Source organism: Sinocyclocheilus rhinocerous, unplaced genomic scaffold (assembly GCF_001515625.1).
Source record: "Sinocyclocheilus rhinocerous isolate Xijiao unplaced genomic scaffold, SAMN03320098_v1.1 scaffold419, whole genome shotgun sequence".
Lineage (NCBI taxonomy): Eukaryota > Metazoa > Chordata > Actinopteri > Cypriniformes > Cyprinidae > Sinocyclocheilus > Sinocyclocheilus rhinocerous.
In genome coordinates this window covers 1,347,903-1,354,844 of record NW_015653519.1, presented here as the reverse complement: position 1 = coordinate 1,354,844, position 6,942 = coordinate 1,347,903, and the positions used below count along the sequence as shown (strand labels likewise).

Below are 6,942 nucleotides of genomic sequence, written 5' to 3'. Positions count from 1 at the left end.
AGAGAAGAATATGTTCAGCCCCCTCCCTCCGAAGCTTCGAATATTCGGTGTTGATTACTGCCGAATCTTCGAAGCTCAAAAAAATGGTATTCAGACCAGCCCTAGTGTAGAGTAGCGCTTGTTGTTTGTCGTTTCTCCAATCACAAATGCAGACATGGTTTTATGTTTACGCGGCATGATACGCAACGCAACGCGTAAAAAGACAGTATAAGTCATTATAATCAGTAATTATGTCCCCACTGGATGCAACAAATGCCTCGTTTATAATGGGTTTTATTGTTTTTGTTTTGTCACGCTGGGACACGGCATCACAATATGGTAAGGGGCGTAACATTTCTGTCACACGCTTGAGGTATTCAGCCAATCACAACGCACTGGATAGCTGGCCAATCAGCTTATACCTCGCTTTTCAGACCGATGAGCTTTGTAAAAATCGGCGCGTTTCAGAAAGGCGGGGCATAGAGGAGCAACATTAATGTACATTATGTGGAAAATAATGTGTGAACCTTAAACCGCATAAACACATTGCATTACACCAAATACACAACATAAATGTTCTTTTTAGCAACGTCATATGACCCCTTTAATATATTTCTATACAACACTCAGTGAACAGCCAGCCCTTTCAGCGATGACCTTCTGTGGCTTACCCTCCTTGTGGAGGGTGTCGATGATCGTCTTCTGGACAACTGTCAAGTCAGTAGTCTTCCCCATGATTGTGGTTGCATGTTCTAAACTAGCCCAGGAGGTACCCAGTATTTATACTCAAAATTAATCAAACTAATCAAGCTCAAAATGAAATATTCTAATTTTTTTGAGATACTGAATTTTTTATTTTCCTAAGCTGTAAGTCGTAACCATCAGAATTAAAACAAAAAAAAAAACCTTGAAATATTTCAGTTTGTGTGCAATGAATCTAGAATATAAGAAAGTTAGCTTTTTTGAATTAAATGACAAAAGACAAAGAACTTTTCCATGATATTCTAATTTTTTGAGATGCACCCGTACACACACACACACACATACATACATACATCACACCCATGAATGTCCACACTTATTAAAAAGGACCCATAATCAGTTTGTGCCTGCAATAAAAGCAACAGTAGCATGCTGTCTGTCAGAACACATGTCCTACAGGCCCTACCTGTGCTTCTGTTTATGTTCACGTTTGAGTGAGAGAGACAGATTCAGGTTTAAGTGAGGTAAGGTGGCATTTCCTTCCTTATTCACTGTCAATAGATTTGCATCATGTGTAGTGTGAGATTTTTTGCTATATTATCTAGCAAGAGATAGATCTTTCTACAGGACATAGACTGTTCCGAGTCAGGTAAAACTCGTAAACTACCAGAAGGAAACGCAAACTGGATTGACTGGATCTAGAGGAAACAGCAGTGAAGTATTCTGATGCTGAGCATAACTGGTATCAAGCTACTGGCTGCAATAGAGAATATTCCAGCAGTCTTACCTATTGGAACAACGTGCCAGTGGCAGCCTTTCAGCAAAATGATATTATGTTGCTTCTTGCAAGTTTTGTGACAATTTTAAAGTGAAATGTCCAGTGACTGGCTCTAACAGTGCGTTTAGTTTTCTCCGAATCTTAAATCTGGCAATATTTTATGTTGGTTGTTGTACATGCTGTTGTATTTGAAAATAACATAGCACCTACAACCTAGGGATGAAACCATTAGTGAAACTACGATATCAAGTCCCAACGGTTAGCATTATCGTTTCATATTTTAAATATCATTAAAACCATATTTGCTTAAACTGATTTTAAAAACTTGCGGTAACCTCAGCATTAAGCAACGTGCATAAAGGAGAACCACCTGTTTCCTGAAAAGTTTTGATGACATTTGCTTTTCATCTTCTCTCCATGTAATGTGTAAAAATGTAGTGTTTATAAGCGCAGAGCTGGTTTGTTTACAGAGGTTTCCGGGAAACAGCTCCATTTCTGCTGTTCCATAAGCGCCGCATGCTGGCAGACAGTGGATTTACATTTTTATTCAGCCTGTCTGCCATATTTTTCAGAACAATGCGAAAATTGGATCAGATTTTTGTTGTAAATCTTAACTGGTAGATGGAAAACAAGCTAACGTGCTTTATACAAATTCTCAACACTTCGGATAATATGGTAGCCTATGTAAATGGCTGAAATGAGGTTTATCAATTTATAAAAAAATTGTTTAACTTTATTTGCACATGTAGTACATGTTAGTAGATAACATGCTATAATTCACCCAGTCAATATTTTATGTTTGTTTAATATTTAAGCCATTTTTAATGACATTTGTTTTTAATTATTTTAATGTTTATGCAAACAAAAAGTGCATAGTGCTGCTAATTTTATTCGTTGCTTTTTGGTTTTCAATATAAAACTTGGTGAAATGATTTCAGTGTGTATGAGTACTTTTTGAACATTTGCAGAACATTTTAATACCGTGATAATATTGATAACCCTGATCATTTTGGTCAGTATCGAGATATGACATTTTCATACTGTTTCATCTCTACATCAAACCCTAGTGTTATAGGCCTAGTATTAACAAAAGCAAACGTGAAATAAAAACACATTTGCTGAAGCAAACCAGCCATTTTAGCTTGCTTCTATAAATCTTCTAAAAGTGTTATTAGGTCATAATGCAGTACTGTGCAAGGATCATGTGAAAACAAGAAATTTATATATATAATGCATCCTTGCTGAATACAAAATATATATATATATATATATATATATATTAATTTCTTTCTAAAGAAGGAAATAAACCTTTTTGACCCAAAACTTTTGAATAGCATAACTTTTGAACCATAACTGTAATATGGTATGTGTGTACAAAGTATATGTTGCTTTATGTACAAAACTGTTTGGATAGACCCCAGCACAACACCTGAATGTTTTCACTTCAGCACAGCAGTTTTGGAGGAACTTTGATATATATTTGATACCCTTGACATACTTGCTTGACAGGTTTGACATATCTTCCTTGAGTAAAATACCTTGAGCATAACATCACACCACAGCCCATTAATTCTGCATCGTTTGGCGTGTTGGAAAGTTGGAAAACTATTCCATCCACTCTTCATGTTACAATCTTACTGCTTACACTTCTGTAATATCAAAATAAATGAATGTTCATATTAATGTCATATTAATATTATCATGAAAGTAATCAGCAGTTCTAATTGAAACGGATTATGTAAGAAAACAATAGGTGCAGTGAGATGTACATGAGTGGGTTAGAGAGCTATTGAAAAAAATGCATTCATCAACTTACACAGTTCCTAACATGAGTGTTTGTGTGGAAACAGGAAACTGTGGAATAACTGCCATGAAAATACAGAACCCAGTGCAGCCATTCAAAGAATAGTTCAACTAAATATGAAATTATGGCAGTTACTATAGTTGTTAGTTAAAATTATTATTATTATTCATAATTTTCTATTTTTTGACAGCTCTATTCCATACAATAATGCAATAATAATACAAAAAAATCCATACAGTAATCAAAAACAAAAAGCAATGTATCCGATTAAGGTCTGCAATATATGAGCCCAAACTACTTTGCACTGCAGCAAAGACAGATTTGTGACAAATGAGTAATGACAATGCCAAAAAAAATAATAATAATAATAATAATAGGAATACCATGGTGCTATCATGGTAAATGTTTAAACCATTCTTGATACAGCATGATATTACCATGGTACTATTGATTACTGAAGGAGCGGATGGCAATAATGGTAGTGTAATTTAGAAAGAGGTAAGCAAATGCAATTGAAGAGAAAACCACAATATAGTGCAACAGTTGGGTTCCAGATATACAAAAAAAAAAAATATCCCATTCATTTCCTCAATAGGGGAATTGTTTTTTTTAACTATAACTATATACAGACCTATGAATTATGTGGTTGTAATCGAAGGGATACACTTCTGTTGAAGCTGTTCAGCCTAAATTATTTCAGCATTTATTTAAAATAAATAAATCAAAAAACTGAAACAAGGGCTGTGTCCGAAATTTGAAACGTTGAAATAAATTGATATATTGTTAATATACTGTTTCTATATCATCCACATCTCTAAATTAGGACTGGAAAAAGATCAATCGCGAATAATCACATTCAACATAAAAGTTACATACTTATTATACATTAAGTAAAGATCATGTTCCATGAAGATATTTTGTAAATTTCCTACCGTAAATACATCAAAACTTAATTTTTGATTAGTAATATGCATTGCTAAGGACTTCATCTGGACAACTTTAAAGGTGATTTTCTCAATATCTGTATTTTTTTTGCACCCTCAGAAGATGTTCAAATAGTTGTATCTCTGCCAAATATTGTACTATCTTAACAAACCATACATCAATGGAAAGCTTATTTATTTATTTATATTATATAAATCTCAAAAAAAAAAAAAATTGCCTTATGACTGGTTTTGTGGTCCAGGGTCACAAATATACACAGCACACACACACATATAGTATGTGAACACAAATTTTTATTTTGAATGTGATTAATCGTAATTAAACGTTTTGCATCCCTACCCTAAATCAATAGTTTTATATATGTCCATTATGATTAAAGCCATTAAGTGCACAGTCTTATACCATTGTCTTTTGTCAGGTTTTCTTTCTTTTTTTTTGCTTAAAATTGTAACATAGTGATTCACTCTGTAGCTCGTTGGTTTGTTTCATTGCTTATAATGTTTTAACAAAGATTTAAAATTCTCTAAGGGAAAGATTCTCTACACCTCAAAAAAACCAAGGCCAATGAAAAAGTGGGCGGCACTTTGAACTCTAGATCAAAACAGTGATTGACATCTGTATCTTCACTTCACCAGCAAACAAAAACAAACAAAATAAGCACAATGGTACTACCATAGTTGTTTTTTTTCCCCATCTCAGTACCATATCACCTGATACTATCACTGCATCGTTGTAGCATGATATCACCACATTACAGGTACTTCTACAGCATTTACGAGCATCACAGGCGCGTTTGTGCGTTCCATTCATGCTTGTAATGTCCAAAAATGCTGTCTAGTTAAGCAGCGCACTAGGTTTAACAGCTGTGTACAGACATAACGCATCAATGCCATATCTTCAGACAAAATCAATCTATCATTTCTGAGAGCGAGATCAAAAATGATTTACATGTCAAAGACTAGCTTAAATGATTTAATCTGTTTCGATCGGTAACCTGCTGTCTGAAACAGAAGCGACAGGTTTTGCATAAAGGGAGCTGGTGAACTGCCCTTGTAAATCTGTAACTAACGTCACTGATTTGAACACAACCAATAACACGCATTCAAAGTTTAATACTCCACGATATGTCTCGTTAGTATATGTGTAGATAACTTACACACTTATAAGCAGCTGGGAAACTCCTGTGCAGCAGCGTTCGGTCTGCCTGTGCTGGACTTCCAGCCCATCTCCCACAAACTTCCGACGGTCTGCCTATCCCGCAGCTGACGGGCGGAGAGCGGAACTGCGAATCCCACTATGACCAGGGGTTAGCTCATGAATATGAATTAGTTCCTGCTGACGTCGCTAGGCAACCTCCCTAGAGCGTCCAGTCACGTTTCTGTATTAATAAACATGAGCCAAGCCCTCCCGGGCTTGTTCGGCAGCAAACTAACGCCCACCTGCCTATGTCTGCATTCAACCAATCAAATAGCCGTCTGTCAGGAGATATAATTAATATTCATGACCAAAAACCTTCACCATAGTGGGATTCACAAAATTACGACTGAAGGCGGAAAAGGCCTCTTCTTTTCCGGATGTAAAGAAAAGGACGATGGGATTTGTAGTTATAAATAGAATGTCTGTTGTTCAGCGTGATTAAGTGTAGGTCATATTTGATCCACTTTTCAAATAGTTTTACTGCAGTCACGTAGGCTAGATGTTATTCAGAAATCATTATAATATGTTGACTTGAAATTATAATAATAATTATAATGTGTTGCTCAAGAAACATTTTATTATTATTGTGCTGCTTTGTATTTCGGTGGAAACTGCCATTCCAAAGCTAGGGATGTGTACAATTTTTTAAAACAAAAAGAAATGAATACTTTTATTCAGCAATGACACATTAAACATATCAAAAGTGACAGTTAAAGATATTTGTAATGTTACAAAAAACCATTCTGAATGGAGTAATGGCTGCTGAAAATTCAGCTTTGCCATCACAGGAATGAATGACTATATTGCAGTTTTTATTGTATTTTTACTTTTTACTAATGTATTTTAAAGCTTTGGAGCTTTTACTTTCACAGTGTGGACTAAATGTGTGGTATATCCAGTTTATGCCTTGCAATGCTCTAGGAGGTGACTGAAGAGAAGGAAACAGTGCTGTATTATGGGAAATCCCCCTGGATGCTCTCTTTCCCAGTGTTTTATTGTTTAGGTGCAAGTTTGAGATTTGAGCAAAGGCTATTGGAGGTTATAGTGACGTGCAGAGCCTGCACATATTGAGATAAAAACAAAAAACACATATGTATATGAAAACAGACTGAAAAACTGCTCTAAACACAATATAAATTATGTCTCTAATTAATTACAAAATTAATAGATAATATTTAATACATTTTTAACAGTTCGAAAAATACATGCATGTTATTATGCAAGGCTGAAAATGTGGATAAACTGTAGAGTTTGAAACTGCAAATGAATATTTCTGAAAAATAACTAAATACATAAATTCTGTTTTGGATGCCTGTTTCCACCATGGAATAAAAAAGAAAAAAGAAAGAAAGAAAAGAAAAAAGAAAAGAAAATTAAAAAAAAAAAGCTTTTTCTCAGAATTCTGATCATTTTGATTATTTTTTTCTATCAATTCTGAGTTTACGTTTTGCAATTATTATTATTTTTTTTTTTTTAAATAAAAAAGGTCTATTGCAACGTTTTATCTCACAATTTTGACTTTGTTTTCAAATTTGAG

The 6,942-nt window shown here is 34.5% G+C and overlaps 1 protein-coding gene across 5 annotated transcripts in view; it reads right to left on the bottom strand.

Moving 5' to 3' along the window:
• Positions 1–5,474, bottom strand: part of plekha1b (pleckstrin homology domain containing, family A (phosphoinositide binding specific) member 1b) — a 45,305-nt gene extending 39,831 nt beyond the window's left edge. For all 5 annotated transcript variants that reach the window (XM_016522948.1, XM_016522949.1, XM_016522950.1 and 2 more), the window contains exon 1: positions 5,365–5,474. The gene's annotated coding sequence lies outside the window, so the exon portion shown is untranslated. The remainder of the gene's footprint in view (positions 1–5,364) is intronic.
• Positions 5,475–6,942: the final 1,468 nt, after the last annotated feature.